We start from the raw sequence: 22,135 nt of genomic DNA on the forward strand, positions 1-22,135 counted from the left end.
GGAGGGGATTCCAAAAAAATGCCACCGGACTGACGAGAGTTGGCCAAAACCGAAGACTGAAAAGAGCAGGCACGACAGGTAAAGGTCGCAAGGTCAGGGTTTGAGGTTATATGGAAACAGTGTCGATGGAAAGATCTATCACAGGACTCGCACTGCAGGATATTAACACCCAGATAACTCAGCGCTTCACCGCACTCCGCGCATGAAGACAAGACCATTTGATAAAAATGAAAGGTTTGAAAATTTAAAAACTAGTTAAGACAAAAAATAAAAATTCATAAAATGTGTCAAAAAGTTTCCCATATCTCCTCTCCGGATCTCAAAACTTCGCAAGAAACTGTAACAAGTGAGATAATTTAAAGGACCGATTGGCACGACTAATTGAACATAGTTTGAATTTCGCGCGAAAATTTGAGTCACTGACCACTCATAAACGGTAGTTGTGAAAAGTCTGGATTTGAAAATTGGCGCCTCAGTGGCACCAACTCAGTTAGTTAAGGATCAAAAATTGGCGGGAGATACAGGAGTAAAATGATGCCATTTACAAGAGACGGTAAGAGAATTCGCAAATTAACCTAGAGATGATTGAAACGCAAAAATAAATAAGTAACTTATCCGCAAAAATGAAATGAGAAAAAATGATTAATGAAGCGAACGCAGAAAAATTACATTGCAAAATTCGTGAAAAAGTAATAAAGTAAACGCGATTTGACATAGTCGATAGAATAAAATTAAAATTAAGATTAAAAATAAAATTGTCTAGCGTGTAGATAGCGCTAGATGAAAATACAACAGTATTAAACTAAATAAAACAAAACAAGATGAAGTAAAATAAATATAAATTAAAATAAGCTTAAAATTAAAATAGCCATCGCGATGACTAAGCGCAAGAACAAATTAGGTTAAAAGTAGTGATGCGGCGAAGAAATAGCACCGGCTATGAGGAGTCTCTCCAAGAAGATTTAAATATGTGGATAACGGTAAAAATAGTTGACACTGGTACTTAGCAGCAAAAGTGTTGGAAGTGTTGCATTCGGTGAGATGTGTGATGTGTAGTGTGTAGAGTGTAGCGGTCCTGGTGTGGAGGCTGTGTTGTTGTTTGTGTTGTTTGCAGAAGTGTATAGATCAAAACTCGTTAAAATTGGAGATTTGATGAAGGTTATGTTGTAACCAGGCAGGCGGTTTATTCATCCACTGGCCAAAAAATTGACTAAAAGTCAAGAATTTTTAGCAGGAAGCGCAGTGGCCAGCTGGACGAACTCGCCTGTAAAAATATGCCGCTCGAGGAAGTGGCAAAATTGAGAAAATGTATATTAAGGAAGAGAGCCTCAAAGACCAGTGTGTTGTTACTCACTGAGAGAGAGACAGAGAGAGAGAGCAGAATATAGCTTACCAAGCTATATACTACTTTCTCTCCAAGGGCCCACACGCCCTACTATCGAAGGAGAGCGAGAGAGAGAGAGAGAGCATCATAACTATACAGCGTATGCGCCGAGCAAGCTAGAGACGCTACCCCGTCTCCGAGGTGTGACAGGGCTGATAGCGATATTCGTTAGCTCTGTGCGCGGCACTCTCCTCGCACGGATGTAGCGGCCGAGCGTGGCTATGGGTGACATAGCATTCACGCGCTCGTGTCGTTGCTGGGCCTGGAGAGGGGAGAGCGCGGCTAGCGGAGAAGAGCGCGAGAAGAAACGAGAGCGCGAAGAGCGTGAGAGAGAGAGAGCGAGAGAGGAAGAGGAGCAAGTGAGAACGCGGAAAGCGCGGCTCGCGCCGCGAGAATTAGGGGAGCGCTGGAAAAATTGAGAGTAGTTGGGGAGTGACCGTACGGTAATCAGATCACGGCGTGAGATAAATTGGACGACGCGCCAAGGAGAGCAAGTTCAGGACTAGCGAGAGAGAGTCTTTGTGTGGCGAATCTCTGGCTGCTGTTGAGCAGCTCCCACAGCAATCAACATTAGACGTTCCAGAAGCCGATCACGGCCGCCAGCTGCCAACCAGCCAAAGCCGGTAGTCCAGGGAGCACCGCTGCCAGCAGGACTGCGATTTCGGCGACGTCGCCTCTCCACCAGCGAGCCGCGGGAGGAGCTATCCGGTGGGTCAGATTCTGTTTGTTCCGCGATCTCTCTCTCACGTGCCAGCTCTCGCCCGGCGCAACGCAGCGAAGTGAATTGTCGCACATGCTAGTTGAGCGAATCTGCTCCTAAGTATTGCAGACTTATCGCGTACGATAGTTGAGCGATTACGCTCCTATTCGCCGCCTATTGTCGCGTTCCATGGGTTGATCGAGCGCGCTCACCATCGTGATTTTGTAAGATTCTGTAATTGTAATTTCGTTGGCGTAAATAAAAGGGATCGCCTTTCTGTACTTATTCGATTTCCTCTGTTCACCTTTCCCATCATCGCGGTAGATTCGTGCCCGTGGAAATTAGCGCCGGCTTTCTTTAACGGAAGAGGACCCTTAAATAACTCGCAGGGGGCACAGCAGTAGCACAGTTGGCTGTGTCTGTAAGGATATTTTCTCCCCCTTTACATGGCATCCCTTGTGTTCTTTTGGCGGGAGAATCTTTCGCATCGCTTTGTTTTACGGGAGGCGAAGGTGATTGCGAGAGCGGTTGGTCAAAATCGCGTTTTCTTTGTGTCAGAGGCGGTGCGGTACTTTAGTTGACATGTGTATTTTCAGCGAGTTCGCTAAGCTACGGGTAAGTACCGGTGAGACGCTGAGAGAGTCTAGGATTACATTTAAAAGTGAAAATTCTTTGTCGTTATGTCATCACGCTAGGCTCAAGTTACGCCAGAGTCCGAACGTTCCGAGAAGGGCAACAGCGAGAGTCGCTTTGTTTACATTGCGCGATTAGCGCTAGTAATTTGAAATTGAGCCTGGAGTTCGGGGCGACGAGGCGAGCCTGGTGTTTTGGCTAATGTGCATGGTTTGTGTAAGTATTGTGGACGTCTGTATTGTGCGATTAAAGCGTGTGATTTGTATCATTGCTTCTGGCCGCTTGGATTTAAGTTCACGTATGCTAAGCGAACTGTCCAGCGGCGATCAAGATTTTGTGTTGCGTGTTCGCACCAAAGTCACCCCTGCTAAGAGACTTAGTGTGCGCGCGGATAACTGTTGCGAATCGCAAGGCAAATTCTCAGCGGGATTGTTTGTTTACGCCGGACGAGGCGTGTAAGACGATGCCTCTAGCTATGTTGACCGCCTCCAACGCCGCAAGAATCGTTGATGCTGGAGGTCGCGTACCGAGAAAACGCGGTGAATGAAACCGCGAAATCGGGCATCAGAAACAAGAGTCTCGCGGTAAGAGAGTCTGTCGCTTCTATCCAGTCTGCGAGTGCGAAGGGCCAGCGCGGCAGAACGGCGAAGCCAGCGTCGAAGTCTGGAAGCGACAACCGAAACCCGAGCAAGGAAAGTCTGTCTCAACAAGACTCGGCGGGTTCGCCGGAGACGTTGCCGACGGATGTAGTGGCCGCCTTGTCGCAGCTACTGCGGACTCGCAGCGGGGAGTCATCGTGAGGCACGGCTCCAGCAGCAAGTAACGCAGCTGGCCGTGCAGCGTTCCGGGGCGTATGCTATAAATGCGGGGGGCGCGGACACCGTAAAACTGAGTTCGCGAGCCCGCAAGATGCACGGATCCCGCATGGAAGCACGGGTGTGCCAACGGCTGCTGACGCAAACGGTAGCGCGAGTGCTAACCAAGCTGCGAGACGCGGCGAAGGTAAAAGCCCAGTGCGCTGCTATAAATGCCAGCAGCTTGGCCCCTATGCGAACAAGTGTACGCTAGGAGCACAGGCCTCACGAAGGTGCCAAGGTTGCGGCGCGGATAGTGGAACCCTTGAAATATGCCTAAAATGCCGGGGATGGATCAGGGCTATGGGAAACCTCAACGCGGGTTTCGGGCGCCCGACGGGCCCCGCGTAACGTCACATGACAGGGCACTTCATCCAGGTGAGATCGCGTTCAATAAACTGTTGGAGGGCGAACTCGCAGAGTACCGCAGACTGATTGAAACGCGACGATCAGAGCAACCGGGAGGCACAAACGCGAACGGCGCGCGGCCAGGTACTCCAGCATATCGCGAGCACACAGGACGCGAAACGGAGAGTATAATGAAAAAGTTCGATTGGATTGGGTTTAACGAGCGGTGGCTGAGGTTGCGTGAGGCCGATTCGGAGCGCGAGAATAAGAAACAAGCCGCGCAAACGATAAGAGCAGACCAAGGGAATATCCAAGGGTGTTTAACGGTTGGGCGCGGGTCGATCGGGAAGGATTCAACGGGAGCGCCAGTACCTGACGATGGTATTCGAGATTCGGGCGAAACCGTGGAAACCATGCAATCTTTGAGCAGTCCGGGGAAGGTGCGAAGCGCGCACTACAGGCCCCAGAGCAGGCTCAGGCCGCGAGACCGCGGCAGCATGACATGAGACAAGAGGTAGACGACTCTGGCGGTGTAGACGAGACGTCGTCGCGATCCGTCACCTCGTCGAGCGAATTCATGGTGAGCGGTAAGGTTGCGGTCAAAGCGTCTTTGCTGGAAGTGATAAGCGGACCAGGGCACGAGCCGATGCGTGGAGAATCGGTGGGAAACGCGCATACTGGAGTCGGCGAGGAAGTCTCATGCTTATGCGTGTGCGTGTGTATAGGTGAACCGAAGGCGGACGCAGTGAAGAACCGCGCGCTTTTGTTAGTGCACATCGCAGGGAGACCGTATAGTGCGCTTTACGACTCGGGAGCGATACTGACCATAGTAGGATCGCGCGTACGCCGAAATCTCGAAGATCGATTTAAAAAATGCATATCTACAGGTACCGTTGAGCGAGGAAAGTAAGAAGTATACGGCATTCGCGGTTCCAGGGATGGGCCTGTTTGAATGCAATTATATGATCTTCCGGCAACATTCATGCGTCTGATGGATGCCCTGTTTGGTCCGGAATTCGAGCCGTTTATATTTAAGTATCTCGACGACGTGATAGTCGTGACCAAGACTTTTAGCAATCATCTGGTGTGGCTTGAGCGGGCATTGGAAAGGTTGATTAATGCGGGACTCGAGGTAAACATAGGAAAATGAGAATTCGGATGCTTGGAGGTGACATTTTTGGGATATCGTCTGGATAGCCAAGGGCTGCGACCCGACGCAGATCGGATCCAGCCGGTAGTTGAGTTTTCTCAGCCCAGAAACGTCAAGCAACTGCGACGCTTTCTCGGCATGTGCGGATGGTATGCGCGATTTCTTGAGCGTGAGAGCGAAATGAAGGTGCCGCTAACGAAGCTCACGCGCAAAAGCGAGCGCTGGTATGGGGGACCGCAGCAGGCCGAAGCATTTGAAAAGCTTAAGAAGGCGCTAACGAAAGCGCCAGTGCTGGCGAGACCCGACTTTGCGAAAACGTTCTATATCCATTGCGACGCGTCGTCATATGCGCTGGGTGCGTGTTTGATGCAGAAGGACGCGGATGGTTTCGAGCACCCGATTTGTTACGTGAGCAGGATGCTCAACACACATGAGCGAAATTACTTGGTATTAGAGCTGGAGTGCGTGGCAGTAATAATGGGTATTAAGAAATTCCGCCCGTACGTTGAGGGAACGCATTTCGTGGTGGTTACTGATCACACAGCGCTCACGTGGCTGCGGAATAAGAAAGAGCCCGCAGGTAGACTCGCGAGATGGATTCTTGCGCTGCAGCAATACTATTTTGAGATCGTGTACATGAAAGGTAGCCTGCATCATACGCTGGACGCGTTTTCGCGCGCGTATGAAGACGGCGAGAAGGCAGCGTCATTTGCAACCATTACGGACCCAGACTACTTACAGCGTATTAGAGATGTGCTTGCGAGACCAGATAAATTTCGGAATTGGCGAGTGGAGGACGGAATGTTGTATAGATTCTCGTCCGATAGACTACTCGATCTGGTTACAAATAGCGAACAATGTTGGCGCTTGGTGATACCGTTAGAGCATAGGGCTCATGTGATGTGAGACACACACTGCGAGCCATCGGCAGGACATTTCGGTTGGGACAAAACGTATGATAGAGTTGCGAGGGAGTACTCCTGGCATGGGATGTATCACGATATCACGGAGTTCGTGCGCTCGTGTGAAGAGTGCCAGAAGTACAAGATCGAACAGAAGCTACCGATGGGATTGATGAACGATGAGTCGAACGACCATGGCTAGTGGTAGCGGCGGATGTAATTGAGCTGCCAAGAAGTAAAAATAGGTTTATATACCTAGTCGTATTTCAGGATTTATTTACGAAATACGTAGAGTTCAAGCCTCTCGTGTCGGCTACAGGTAAAGCTCTTGCGCAAGCTCTCGAGGAACTTATTTTATTTAGATGGGAATTTCCGAATTACTTAGTCACGGATAATGAAAAGAATTTTAGTGGAAACGAATTTCCAGCGACGTTAGACGAGTACAAAATCGAACAGGTACTCTGTCCACTATACCATCAGCAGGCGAACTTCGAAGAAGATTGAATCTTTCGATCAAGACGCTGAAGCTGATGGTGGCGATTATCGTGGATCAGAACCACAGAAACTGGGATAAATATTTGCACGAATTTAGACAAACTATGAACACTACGATTCAGGCGAGTACGAAAGTCTCGCCGGCGTTCTTAAATTTCGAGCGTGAGCCGCATCAAGCGAAGAGTCTGCGACGCGAAGTAGAAGCGCGAACGCCGATCATCCACTCATCAATTAAAGATTGGAGCGAGTGAATGACGAGGCTTGACGCGCTGCGCGATTTAGTTATCAAGCATATTGACAAAGCGCAGACTCGACAAAAGAAACACTATAATAAGAAACGGCGCGAAGTGAAATTTTCGGTCGGGGACTTGGTTTTGAGACGCGCGCATACGTTGTCAAGCGCGAGTGCGGGTAGAAATGCCAAGTTGGATCCGAGGTTTATTGGCCCGTATAAGATCTTGCGTGTAGTTTCACCAGGAGTTTACATTTTAACCACGGATAATAAGAAGCAGGTGCCAATGGCTCACGTGTCTGAACTTATATTTCCGCGGAGCGCGAGTGCAGGCGGGCGGAGGTAGATGTTACTGTGTGGTGTGATTGTTGTGTGCGTGTATGTGAGTAGCTGAAGAGAGGACCATCGATGACGCGACCATCATCGTGATACGAGATAACAGTTACACGATTATTGAATTATTTGTTAATTTTACATGGAATTTTATTACAGAGGACACAGCGATGCATACGCTAGAGGGTGCGGCGCTGGAATCAGGAGAGACAGCTCGGCCAGAGATCGCGTCGGTAGATGACAGGAAAGCCGCGAACGACGACATGTCGAGGCGGAGTGAGGGCGAAGTCGCCGAACTCCTGCCCGACGTAGAGACCGAGGAAGAGGCCGTCGCGGTTACGCAAAGCGCGGTGAGGCCGTCGGAAACGGATAGCGCTGTCTGTCCGCCGGGTCGAAATGCCGCTGTCGCTGTTGCCGCCGCAGTTGCTGATGCGAGGGCGAGAGACACAGAGCGTACGCCGGATTCCCGCGTTAACATGGTAAAGCCGCCGGTGAGACGCGGATTTAACAACGAAATCGCTATGGGGGAGCCGCAGGGCCAGATCTTACCAATGGATGTGCGACCACTTACCACGGAGGCGAGATCGCCGAGTGTGTGAGTGAGATCGCTGAGTGTGATTTCGCCGCTGGTACTCGCAGAGGTTCGGCACGGTGTTCCGACTCGGGAACGGCGTATTGAGCTGCGCGGACGATTTGGGGCGGTAGTGGACGAGTTCATAACGCCGGAGGACCTGCTAACGCAGCGTCCATTACGGTTCGGGGTATCGGAGGACTCGTCCACATCAGATCGCCCGGAATCGAGGGCGCGGATGCCGCCGAGCACAGCGGCTCGCGCTGGCTCGAGTGGAGCGCCGCTACCGGAATACCTGCAGGAGCTCCGAAGGGAAGAAGCGGAAGATCGCTATGGCAGCTCCAAAAAGCGACGCCGCAATAGGAAGACGCCGGACTTCGGGGGCTATGAACCCGGGTTCTTAACTGTCGCGCCGGCAGCTCGTAACACCGCGATAGGGTAGGATGTGACATGGGAGTTACCGGTGCTACGGCGAGGTTCCAAAATCTGTCTCCGATAGCGGAGGTGTCAGGTGAGCAGAGCCTCTCCGGTTCGCTAAATGGGGACGGCGGGACGGCCACGGAGGGCGCAGTATCAGTGGATTCGCGAATAGTAGATCAAGCGCTGGCCCCGGGATCTTCGGAGGAGGCGGCCGAGCGACCGCCTAAGCCGTACAACGTAGGAAAGGGTAAAGACAGGTATCGCGTGTTTCCCGATGGAACACGCGTACCTGCTCCGCGAGCAGGAGTTAGGGTGCGCGAGATGCGCGAGGCGAGACAAGCTGAGGCAGCAGCGGCGAGATCGCAGTTGCGGCCTCAAAACGCCGATCGCCGTACAATCGAGCCGGTGCATCAGCAGCGTCAGGTAGTGAGCGGCACACAAAAACGCGATCCTGTCGTGGCAATCCTGGCTAATCTGGCGAGACTGATACCATCCTAGCGCGAAGAAGTTGCGAGGGTGGAACGCCAGGCGCGCGAGCTCGCAACCTGGGCGATAAGCCGTAACGCAACTCAGGAAGATGCGCAGGGCGGCTAAGGTACCAGCATAGATGACACTCATAATTATATTTATTTTTTTTAATTATTTTGATTTTCATTTATTTTTAGTATTCGCGATTGTGGTATATTTAGTTTATTTTCTTTTCTTTTCCTTTTCTTTATTTTAGAGACGACATTGTCGAACGTTTGTTTATTGTATTTTGTTTTATGTTTATTAATGTAATTATGTTTTTATTTGTGTTTTGTTCAAAACCTCGGCCTTGTATCCGGGCGAGGGGAGTTGCGTGAGGTAACCCCTGGGTGCCTCCGGCTTCCGTAGCTTAGCGGGGGGCTGTGACAGGGCTGATAGCGATAACTTCTCGCACGGATGTAGCGGCCGAGCGTGGCTATGGGTGACATAGCATACATGCGCTCGTGTCGTTGCAGGGCCTGGAGAGGGGAGAACGCGGCTAGCGGAGAAGAGCGCGAGGAGGAGTGAGAGCGCGAAGAGCGTGAGAGAGAGCGAGAGAGGAAGAGGAGCAAGCGAGAACGCGAAAAGCGCGGCTCGCGCCGCGAGAATTAGGAGAGCGCTGGAAGAATTGAGAACAGTTGGGGATTGACCGTACGGTAATCAGGTCACGGCACGAGATAAATTGGACGACGCGCCAAGGAGAGCAAGTTCAGGACTAGCGAGAGAGAGTCTTTGTGTGGCAAATCTCCTGCTGCTGTTGAGCAGCCCCCAAAGCGATCAACATTAGACGTTCGAGAAGCCGATCCCGGCCACCAGCTACCAACCAGCCACCGCCGGTAGTCCAGCGAGCACCGCTGCCGGCAGGACTGCGATTTCGGCGACGTCGCCTCTCCACCAGCGAGCCGCGGGAGAGCTACCCGTGGGTCAGATTCTGTTTGTTCCGCGATCTCTCTCTTACGTGCCATCTCTCGCCCGGCGTAACGCCGCGAAGTGAATTATCGCGCGTGCTAGTTGAGCGAATCCGCTCCTAAGTATTGTAGACTTGTCGCGTACGATAGTTGAGGGATTATGCTCCTATTCGCCGCCTACTGTCGTGTTCCGTGGTTTGAGCGTGCGCGCTCACCATCGTGATTTTGTAAGATTCCGTAATTGTAATTTCGTTGGCGTAAATAAACGTGATCGCCTCTCTGTACTTATTCGATTTCCTATGTTCACTTTTCCCGTCATCGCGGTAGATTAGCACCCGTGGAAGTTAGCGCCGGCTTTCTTTACCGGAAGAGGACCCTTAAATAGCAGCAGTGGCGCACTCGGCTGTGTTTATAAGGATATTTTTTCCACCTTTGCAAAGGGCTATACGACGCACGATCCTAGCAAGCAGCTAAAGACGCTACTCTCTTTTCTAGGACTTACAATTAGACCTAGCCAGCATATGTTTACTGAGTACCCGACTGCCGAAGGAAAGTGAGAGAGAGGGAAGGAGGGAGGGAGAGAGAGAGAGAGAGAGAGAAAGAGAGAAAGTTAGAGAGACATATTTTTTTTAATTTAAATCAATTTATTCAATTAATATAATACCTTTTATTAAATATAAAATTTTATTAAATATAAAATTCTTTTTAAAATTTTTTTAATTGTTTTCCCTTCCACATGGTTTGGTAGGACGTGTGGGTCTCCTAACGAAACAAGAAAATACACTCGGGTCCGTGATGCTGTAATAGCGTCGGCCTTCAATGCCGACAATTCGCTACTATTACCGAATTATTTAAGGGGAGGGTAAGGGAGGCGGTGTATCGCTCCCAACAAAGCAGGAACGAGAAGGTGTAGACTCAATGATTCTCACACACTCAACTTCGTTAATTTGTAACGGGGGCAGCGCCTTATTCGTCACTGACGTCACTAATTTATTAAGGGGAGAGTAAGAGAGGCACTTTCGCTCTTTAACAATCGGGGAACGAGAGGATAGGTCGAACGAATAAATAATTTTCTTTGCTTGGAACGTACAACTTAAATCTATTCAGACAAACAAATACAAAATCAGTTACAATAACGTTTACATCACGCGCACATATACAGAACAACTTAAACTAACGCGGGAGGACGAATGGCCCGGCGACTAAATCGCCTTGGCCATTTACCTCCTTTCAAAGGAAAGAATACGTTGAAACTTCTCTACCGCATTACGATGAGCGTAGCCGGCAAGTGATCGCCTGGCTACGTATCGTTCCTACGCGGCCGCGTATCACCATGAGAGAGAAATACCGGGAGAGAGAGATAACCTGACCTTTGTCCTTGGCGATGAGCCGGCAACGGGGAGTTGACCTGGCCGCAGGCTGGACGTCTTCCTTGACGTAGCACGTGGTGAATCCCCTGGAAGTCACGCCGTGCATAGCGGCGAGGGCGACACTGAATGCCCTGCTGCAGGTGTTGCCGCCACACGTTGCCTCGGCTCGCCCTGGTCTGGTCACTGCTGCACGTGTGCTTCTTCTTCTCTCATTGCGCTGCTACTACCAACTTCTCTCCTCAACTTTCTTTCGGGAACTACTTCACCTAGTAAGGCTCGGCGGCGACTCTCTCACGCACTAATTCTTGCGCGCATCTTGCAGTCGCTCAGCGGCGCTCGCTCCTCTCCCTACCTTGACCTATTAGTTAGGCGGCATGCGACGCGTCGCTTATCAGTCACGCGTTGCGCGCCTGCCAATCCCTGCATGGGCTTAATACTCTCTCTCTCTCTCTCTTTCTCACTCTACCTCATAGTCGCTGCGCTCTTGTTTCTTCGGGCGCTCTCAATCTTGCTCGGCAATCTTCGGCGGCTGGAAAAACATAAAGGCCAGTGGTTAGGCGCAATAAATATATGCGCCGAACGCTGACCACGTCACCATGCCGAGCGATAAGAGGGAGAGAGAGAAGAATGGAAGACGAAGAGCAAGCGTACTGCTTGCTCTCGTCACAAATTGACCCTCTATTACAACTGCACTACCTCGAGTGCCGACGAGAATACAAAGCTACTTATCGCTAATAATACGTAAAACTTACACTAAACGAGATGACCGGCACGTTAGCGCCATGTCATCTCATTAACCGGCTCAAATTAAACTAAATCACAAAGATACGTTGCGCCGGCTCGTGAAAGCCTGGCGCCGCAAGACAATGCCGAGGAAACAGAGAGAAAGAAAAGAGAGGAGAGAAGACTAAACCTGACCAATAAATGTGATGGCTGCTTGGCAGGTGGGCTGCAGGTGAGGTGGCTAGAGCAAGACGTAGCCCAGTTCTCGTTGTCACGGCTCTAACACTTTCTCTAATTTTTCTGTTAGTAAGAATAAGATGGCAATTCCTCCCAGTGCGGCCGATCTCTCTGGCGTGCGTCGATCTAGTAACGAGTGCGTGCGAGTCGGCTTCTCACGCCTTCCCCACCACTCTTCTCCCAATCGGTGGCACGCGGCACTGCCCAGCGCGACCAGTGCCGCGCGCCGAGCCTCACCGAACTACTTATGATTTCTCTCTCTCTCTCTCTTACTCTTGATATATCATCCCTTTCGCTTGCTCGCAGCTGCCTTCTCTCTCTCTCTCTTTTCTAGCTGCAATACTGGAAAGAATAAAGGCAGGCATCAGACACGTAAAATAACGTGCATCCGATGCCAGCCGTGCGCTTTTGCCTAGGATGGAGAGGGAAGCAAGCACACGGTGCAGGCCATGACCAGCCTACACCGTCACAATGCTTTTAATCGATTTCACCTTCGGTACCACTTTCTGCGTGCTGGTGGTATCAGTGGTGGTAAAAATCATGCTGCTGCTGTTGGTGGTAGCGATATTTATCGTTGGAAGGGCATTTTCAATGCTACTCATTGGATGTCTATCCACAGCATCAGTAGCATCATTCATTTAAAAAATAATATTCATTTTTTGTTTTAATTTAGTTATAAAATAAAATATTTATTTATCTATAATAATAAATAATCTTATCTTAAGAAATTTCTTCTTTGATGGAAGAAGTGTAAACGCTGCTAACGAAACAGCGTTTACACATCTTTTTTTGTCTGCTTTTACGGCTGTTGTTTCGGCCGCAGCCCTCGCAGCCTTTTCGGCTGCAGACTTTGCAACCCTCGCCGTCTTCTCAGCCGCAGCTTTAGCAGCCCTTTCAGCCCTTTCAGCTATATATTATGTGGCCTTTGCTGTCATTTCAGCAGCGGCCCTTTCGAGCGCAGCGGTACTCTCACTTGCGGCCCTTTCGAACGCAGTGGCCCTTTTGCTCGCGGCCCTTTCGAGCGCAGCTCTTTCGGCCGCAGCTCTTTCGGCCGCAGCTCTTTAGGCCGCAGCTTTTTAGGCCACAGCTCTTTCTATAAACATATTTAAATATAATTTATATATATATACACCTACACACACCTCGATAACTATTTCTAGTATATGCTGAATATGTCGCCTATGCGGCGGATTCTGCACCATTATACGAGGGGAGGTCAATAAGTTCTTACAAATCCAAGAGATGACGCTCGTCAGGCTTAAATTATGATGTTTTTGGCAAGCTATACTACTAACTAGATGTCGTACAAAGTTTCAGCTCGATTCATTAAGTCGTTTTTTTGTGAGCGTTGGTTGAACAAAAAATTTATTGGTTTATTTGAAAAATGGAAAAAAACAGGGTTTCGAGCGGTGATCAAACATTTTCATTTGAAAGGCCTTACATCAAAAGAAGTCACAGTTGAGTTGAACGCCATTCATGGCAAGTCTGCCCCTGTGTTTAACCCATTAACGACCAAGACGGTCGATTTTAGACTAACTTTTCGTAGCTGAATTTCAGGTACTCAACGAAGTAATAACTAGGTCCGACATATCAATCTTTATGTATTTTTGTCTGCTGAATCAGATTCTGAGCTCGAAATTCGAAAATTTCTATTGCAAAAAAAGATATAGCGATTTATTTGCAAAAAAATCTGAAAAAAAATCGCATTTTTAAACTTAATGATTTTTTTTCAGGCAGAAATCGCATGAATTCATGGTGAAATCATCAACAATCGGTGCACAAATTTGTTGAAGTTTAACGATAAATTTTTACATATATGTATTTTTCGCCAAAATAGCGGCCAAAATGCAAAAAATTGCATAAAATCGCATTTTTTGTTCATTATTTTTTTTCTCAAAAACTAAAGGATTAAACAAAAATTATCTAAGAATAAAAATGTCTTAGAATTGATCAAGGAATACTCTCAAATTTTTTCAGATTTTTTTGAGACAATTTTTGATTTTTTGAAAAATGCTAAAACCTAATTTTTGAAAAATGTCTGCAAAAAATCGGAAAAAATTTGAGAGTATTTTTTGATCAATTCTAAGACAATTTTTATTCTTAGATAATTTTTGTTTAATCCTTTAGTTTTCGAGAAAAAAAATAATGAACAAAAAATGCGATTTTTTGCAATTTTTGCATTTTGACCGCCATTTTGTCGATAAATTCAGATATGTAACAAATATCTATCTTGACTCTACAGTGATTTTTTACTCTTTGCATAACCCAGAGACAATGGCGTGGACGTGGTAAAAAAATGTCTCCTTCGGGGTGCTATTTTACCGTCAGTCCCCTTGCCTCTCACTAGTCGGGGTGCTTTTTTACCGTGAGTCCCCTTGCCTCTCACTAGTCGGGGTGCTTTTTTATCGTGAGTCCCCTTGCCTCTCACAAGCACCTATATTTTAGTGCCTTTTTTTCATACACGAACTGCAAAAATATAATTGGCAATTACTACATAAAAGGTATGTTCTTACAGGACAATTAGAACAACTTTTTTGCTTGCTTTCTCTGATCGTTTGATGTTTACTTTGCTTTATTTTACCATCATGAATATAACTTTTAGCTATCGATATAGCGAAGTCTTTTGTTCCAACTTTATTTTCATTATTCTTAGCAGCATTGAATATAACAACAGAATTTGTAATGGCAGCATGGATGAGCCTGATGAAGACTACCCAAGTCCATTTCTTTGACCGAATACTAGGCAATAAATTATTACAGTGTCCATCATGAACATCGACCCCACCCATGTACTGATTGTAAAGGTGGAACGCTTGTGGGATTGGTATCTCAATTTTTGCCTTTTCTTTCGAACTATACGAGGTGTGATCAAAAAGTAAGGTGAATTTTGAAATTTAGCGGGCTACGTCCCTTCGATCTTCGACTTTTTTATTTGGTTATGTCGGTACACTCGTCTAGAACATACGTTCCAAATTTCAGCTTTGTAGTATGTTTGGTTTGTTTGTGAGAGGCATCAAGGTTAGAAGTGTTTTGCGTGCTCCACGACTTGCTGCTGTCTAAAAACATGGATCAAAGAGTTTGCATTAAATTTTGTGTGAAAAATGGAATCAAATGTTCCAAAACACTTGAAATGCTGAAAGTGGCATACGGTGAGTCTACTTTAAGCCAAAAAAATGTTTACAAGTGGTATAAACTCTTCCAAGAAGGCCGAGAAGACACCGACGACGAACCTCGTTCTGGACGCCCCAGCACATCAACAACTGATGAGAATGTTGAAGAAGTGAAGAAAATAGTGTTGGGAAATCGTCGAATTACCATTAGAGAAATTGCTGATGATATTGGCATCTCATTTGGTTCATGCCAATCAATTTTGACGAGTGTTTTAGACATGAGACGTGTGTCAGCGAAGTTTGTTCCGAAATTGCTCAATTTCGACCAAAAGAAACGTCGCATGAGCATCGCCCAAGAGCTACTGAATGACGTCAACGATGATCCAGATTTACTCAACAGGGTTATAACAGGTGATGAAACATGGGTATACGGTTATGACGTCGAGACTAAGACTCAATCGTCCCAGTGGAGGCATTCTGGATCACCAAGACCAAAAAAAGCACGCCAAGTTCGATCAAATGTAAAGGTTTTGCTTACAGTTTTCTTTGACTGCAGGGGCGTGGTGCATCATGAGTTCTTGCCACAGGGTAGAACAGTAAATAAGGAATATTACCTGCAAGTTATGCGCAATTTGCGCGAAGCAATCCGCCAGAAACGTCCGAATTTGTGGAAAAATAAAAATTGGCTTTTGCATCATGATAACGCCCCTGCTCAGACATCGTTGCTTGTGCGCGAAATTTTGGCTAAAACCAACACAGTAACGATGCCACAGGCACCGTATTCCCCAGATCTGGCCCCCTGTGATTTCTTCTTGTTCCCAAAACTGAAGAGGCCCATGAAAGGACGGCGTTTTGCCACGATTGAGGAGATAAAGACGGCATCGAAGGAGCAACTAAACAAGATCACAAAAAATGATTTTTTGAAATGCTTTGAGGATTGGAAAAAGCGTTGGCACAAGTGCATTATATCCGAGGGGGATTACTTTGAAGGAGATAAAATAAAAATTGATGAATAAATAAATATTTTTTGAGAAAAATAAAAATTCACCTTACTTTTTGATCACACCTCGTATCTCCTTAGTGGTTCTAATGCAGTGACCCCTGCTGATGTTGATAATATTGACACTAATTTTGAATCCATTACAGTAATATAGTTGATCGCACTGTTTTTTTCATGTTTTACTGCATATGTACCACGTGGAGATTTTTTATTGACGACAGTTTTCTCATTGATACGATTTTCTCTAACAGTTCCAGTGCATCTCAATTGTAATTTTTCAAATGTATAACAATATCTAAATTTGTAAAAAAGTTGTCAAAATATACGTGGTACAGGGAAATTTTTCCAGGAGCTGTCATTTCGAAAAAAGGTTTCAATAAATTCATAATTATACGAGAACCCAATGCACATTTCGCTAATTTTTCTCCTACTACAGAATTTTTTCCGCAGTACGAGGTGTGTTCAAAAAGTAACGAGAATTTTTAAATTTCGCGGGTTTGGAGAGTCCGCTTGTATAAAATTTTTTTTTATTATGTTGGTACACATGCCCCTGAAGTACGATAAAATTTTCAGCAATATTCATTGCTTACTTTTTAAGTGGCAGCCGCTAACGTTAGACGTGTTTTTCGAGCTCGGCGATTTTCGTTTGTGAAAAAAAATGGATCAAAGAATTTGTATTAAATTTTGCGTAAAAAATGAAATAAAGTGTAGTAAAGTTTGTCAAATGTTAACAAAGGCATATAGTGAGTCTGCTATGAGTAAAGCAAGGATTTATGAGTGGTATAAGCGTTTCCAAGATGGCCACGAAAACGTTGAAGATGACGAACGACCCGGACGCCCAAGCACATCAACAACCGATGAAAACGTGAAAAAAGTGAAAGAAATGGTTATGAATGATCGCCGAATCACAATCAGAGAAGTCGCTGATGATGTTGGCATATCAGTTGGCTCATGCCATCAAATTTTTTCGAATGTTTTGGGTATGAAACGTGTGGCAGCAAAATTCGTTCCAAAATTGTTGAATTTCGAACAAAAACAGCGGCGAATGGAAGTTGCTCAGGAGTTGCTAAATGAAGTCAATAATGATGCAGAACTACTAAAACGTGTTATAACAGGTGACGAAACATGGGTTTACGGATATGATGTCGAAACTAAGGCTCAATCGTCCCAGTGGAGGCATTCTGGATCGCCAAGACCGAAAAAGGCTCGACAAGTGCGGTCGAATGTGAAGGTTATGCTCACTGTGTTCTTCGATTTTAATGGCATAGTGCATTATGAATTCTTGCCACAAGGTCAAACAATCAATAAGCAGTACTACCTACAAGTTCAACGTCGTTTGCGTGAAGCAATCCGAAAAAAACGCCCGGATTTGTGGCAAAACAATTCATGGCTTTTGCACCACGATAATGCGCCTGCTTACACTTCATTGCTTGTTCGTGAATTTTTGGCCAAAAACGAAACTGTAACGATGCCTCAGCCTCCATATTCGCCAGATATGGCTCCATGTGACTTTTTTCTATTTCCAAAAATAAAGAGAACATTAAAAGGCCGTCGTTTTACAAGCATAGATGACATTAAAAGCGAATCGCTGAAAGAGCTAAAAGCTATTACAAAGATCGAGTTTCAAAAGTGTTTCGAGGATTGCAAAAAGCGTTGGCATAAGTGTATTGTATCCGAAGGGGACTACTTTGAAGGCGACAACATTAATGTAGATGAATAAATAAATATTTTTTTCATAAAACGAAAATTCTCGTTATTTTTTGAACACACCTCGTATAAATCGAAATTTAATAAATATCCATCAGCAGTGCAAAGACCCCAAAATTTAAGTCCAAATCACGTAGGTTTTCCGCGTATGAATTGCTTCAATGACGTTATAGCATATGATTTGGCCATCATTTCATCTATTGACAGAGCAGTTCTCCAGAAACCAAACTTCAGAATATTTCTTTGAAAAATTTTCATCAATTCACGAACACGCCACGCCTTATCGTTTGGATTGTTATCTTTAGCCTTCGAGTACTTCAATTTTGATTTTATATTTTCAAACTTAGATCGTGACATTGCGGAAGAAATTATTTGACAAGACAAGAAAGGGTCTGTCGATCAATAATCTCGCTGACTTTTTCTTTTATTAAAAGAAGTGATTATAATAATTCCAATGAATGTATTCAACTCAGCCAACGATAAATTTAAACCATTTTCTTTGCATGCATCGATAATATACTCCTTCATTTCATTTGAAAAAAAAATATCAAAGAGTTTCCTTGGCTCACTCTTTCGTATATTATTTTTTGCACTTTCTGTCAATAAAATTTTATCGGTACATTTATCAGAATATGTCCTTTCACCATCTGCCCAATCAAATACATGTTCATTTTCTAGCTTCGCTTGATCTTCTTGATAATTTTTTGAAACTTTCTGGTAAATAATTCTCGGTAATTTTGCGTCAGAATAATTTTCAGAATCAGAATCAGAGTCACCTGATGAACCGGAATCATCTGCATTTGGTATCAAAACCGTTTTATCATCCTTTGAGGTTTCAACCTCAGAATCAGAAAAAACAGATCGTCTCGTACGCTTTTTTGACATTATTATGAATGTTATTGTGACGAACTATTCGATTGAAGTATTTTAATTGTACTATGGATAATAACTTTTTTTGCCGAATATGACAAATCGTATCTGAGGACTACAATGAATACATAACAAATATTGAAATTTCGAATATACATTGACGAAAAAACATTTCAAGATAGTTGACTAATTTTACTAACACATAAAAGCAGACCAATTCAAAACGTTATTATCTAATGCTAGCAACAAGTGTCCACCATTGGAAAATGCATGTAATCAAGTTCAACAATGTTTTTCTCAAAAACTAAAGGTTTACATGAAAATTGCCTAAGAATAAAAATGTCTTAGAATTGATCAAAGAATACTCTCAAATTTTTTCAGATTTTTTGCAGACATTTTTTAAAAATTTGGTTTAAGCATTTTTCAAAAAATCAAAAATTGTCTCAAAAAAATCTGAAAAAATTTGAGAGTATTCCTTGATCAATTCTAAGACATTTTTATTCTTAGATAATTTTTGTTTAATCCTTTAGTTTTAGAGAAAAAAAATAATGAACAAAAAATGCGATTTTATGCATTTTTTTGCATTTTGGCCGTCATTTTGGCAAAAAATACATATATGTAAAAATTTATCGTTAAACTTCAACAAATTTATGCACCGATGGTTGATGATTTCACCATGAATTCATGCGATTTCTGCTTGAAAAAAAATCATTAAGTTTGAAAATGCGATTTTTTTTCAGATTTTTTTGCAAAAAAATCGCCATATCTTTTTTTACAATAGAAATTTTCGAATTTCGAGCACAGATTCTGATTCAGCAAACGAAAATACATAAAGATTGATATGTCGGACCCAGTTATTACTTCGTTGAGTACCTGAAATTCAGCTACGAAAAGTTAGTCTAAAATCGACCGTCTTGGTCGTTAATGGGTTAAGACTGTTTATAACTGGGTAAATGAATTTAAACGCAGCCGTACAACAACAAAAGATGAACCTCATTCAGGACGCCCTGTAGAAGTGAGTACGCCCGAAATGGTTAACAAAATTCACGATATGGTGTTGAGTGATAGAAGATTAAAATTGCGAGAATTAGTTGAGGCCACAGGGGTATCAAAGGGTACAATCATTTCAATTTTGCATGAAAAATTGGGAATGAAAAAAATATCAGCAAGATGGGTGTCACGTTTGCTCACTGTTGAAAACAAACGAACCGGCGTGGCCACCTAGGAGCACCAGCTCCAAAGAAGGGAAAGACAGTAAAATCAGTTGGCAAGATTATGGCTACGGTTTTCTGGGATGCGTATGAAATCATCTACATCAACTACTTGGAAAAGGGCTAGACGATTACTGGATAATATTATGCGTCATTATTAGGTTAGCTGAAAGAAAAAATCAGAGAAGAACGTCCTCACTTGAACAAAAAAATGCCTCTTTCTTCAAGACAATGCTCGAGTTCACACGTGTGTAGTTTCAATGGCAAAAATTAACGATTTAAAGTTCCAATTAATTGACCATCCACCATATTCGCCTGATATGGCTGCCAGTGACTTTTTCTTATTTCCTACCCTCAAAAAAAGGCTTGCTGAACAACGATTCACGTCGAATGAAGAAGTCATCGCCGAAACAAATGCCTATTTTGAGGGTTTTCAGAAATCATATTTTTCTGATGGCTTAAAAAACTGGAAGGCCGTTTAATAAAATGTATCGACCTTCAAGGAGATTATGTTGAAAAATAAAAAAAAATTACACACGCAAAACTTTTTTTTCCTTCTTTTTGTAAAGACTTATTGACGCCCCCTCGTATTTAGCTAAAAAGAAAAAATAAAATGATTAAAAATAAATATATTTTTATGTTATATAAAAATACTTATTAAACTTACCACTTTTAAAATAGAAATCAATAAATAATAAATAATAAATCATTTATGAATTATAACGGAGTTTCTGCTCAGCTTCGCCTGGACAGGAACAGTTATATAATTTATAAGTCGCGGGAAATAAATTAGGTTGCTCTCCAGAGCAGCACGGTGCTCCTGCACCGGGTGTCCTGGGTCCAGCAGCTCAGTTGCCTCCTTTTCGGTCAGAAAGCTTGGCCCGCGGAGAGTGTCGTAGGCTACGCGTGAAGATGCGCGACGTCCAAAAAGAGAGATTCGCGCGTGTACAGTCGCATACACAATCGCAATTCAGGGAACGGGGAGTCGGCGGACAATAAGCACTCGAATAGAATTAAAAGTAGAGGCGTATAAATTTTAATTAGCAACAAAGGAATACATAGTATCGAAACGCGTCGATATAAACAATATTAATCGCAACGCAACAAACTCGCAATAGTTTGACAGTGAAGCGGACGGAACTGCGCACACGCTACGCGGTTAAGGTCGCGCAAGCACCCGCTCTGTTGTGAGCTGCGCACGCTGGCGACAGCGAACCGGCGCGCACCGTTCGAACGTGGAAGCGACAAAAGAAAAGGCGAGCGTAAACGCGCGGCTTAGTTAACGCAAAAAGGGAGAGAGCGGTATAGAGAGAGAAGCCAGGTACTAGAACTGGTACTTACAGTATAGCCGCTTGTACGCCTATTCTAACCCGCAAACCGAGGGCACACGATAGCGGGCTCGCTTCTGCTGCGTATTCGCTTCCGCTGGTCGGCTGACTCGCAATAACGCCTCTCTTATTGTGTAGGCCGCGTACGCAGGCTGGATGTCCGCGGTAGGCCTCGGCTCGCCAGAAGGAAATTGAAGAATACTCCTGACGACTCGCGCGAGGGACGTTAACCCGTCGATCGTCGAAAACGGACTGTATCAATATTCGAAACTCTCTCTCTCTCCTCGCAAAGAAGCGTCTCTCCGCGAGGTCCACGCCACGAGTCGATATCGATTATCGTACGCAAGTCGCGTCGCTTACCAGTTCGCTGACGTCCGTAATGCTGTAACTATTCAAACAATATGGTAATTTATAATGATTATTCAATATATTAGTTACTGGCTTCTTGGGGAGAGAGAGACATAACGAATATACAAACGATTCGTTATAGAATGTATAAAAGATACTTGTCGGTAAACTTGCCAAGAAGATCGGCGGAGTCTAAAAAATTATAAAAATTATTAAAATTTATTATAAAAAACTCTATCTAAAATAAGTAGTAAAATATATATGTAGTTAGTTAGTTAGTTAGTTAGTTTATTTATTTACAACTTATATGTTACATTTGGTTTTCATTTCTTATATTACTATTTGTGTCTCGTATCCAGTTTGTGTAGTTGATTATGTATGTGTTTTGTGTGTGTGTGTGAGTACGCGCGTGTGTGTGTGTTGTGTAAATATGTGCATTTGTAGGTGTGTCTGCAACTCCTGTGTCCCTGTCTTCTACGCCTATCTGTTCCTCTTTTCTTCTCATTTTTCTTCTGATTAATCTTCTCTTCCTCTCTCTCTCTCCAAGATCTGCATTTTCCGCTCTTATGTTTTTTTCACTTTCTTCCATATTTTCTTTTCAGTTTTTCCTTTATTACTTTCTTTTGCCTTTTCACCTTTGCCTTTCCTTTGCTTTTGCTCTCCTTCTTGCTAATCATTTCATCTATCTTTCTCCTTATTAAGGCATTGACACCTTTTTCTCGTTTCCTATTGCTCCCTCTGCCTTTCCTTTCCTCAACCTCACTTATTTTTCCTTAGTATCTTATGCTTTGTCT

Source organism: Phymastichus coffea, unplaced genomic scaffold (genome assembly GCF_024137745.1).
Source record: "Phymastichus coffea isolate CEN01 unplaced genomic scaffold, Cenicafe_Pcof_1.1 PCOF00024, whole genome shotgun sequence".
Lineage (NCBI taxonomy): Eukaryota > Metazoa > Arthropoda > Insecta > Hymenoptera > Eulophidae > Phymastichus > Phymastichus coffea.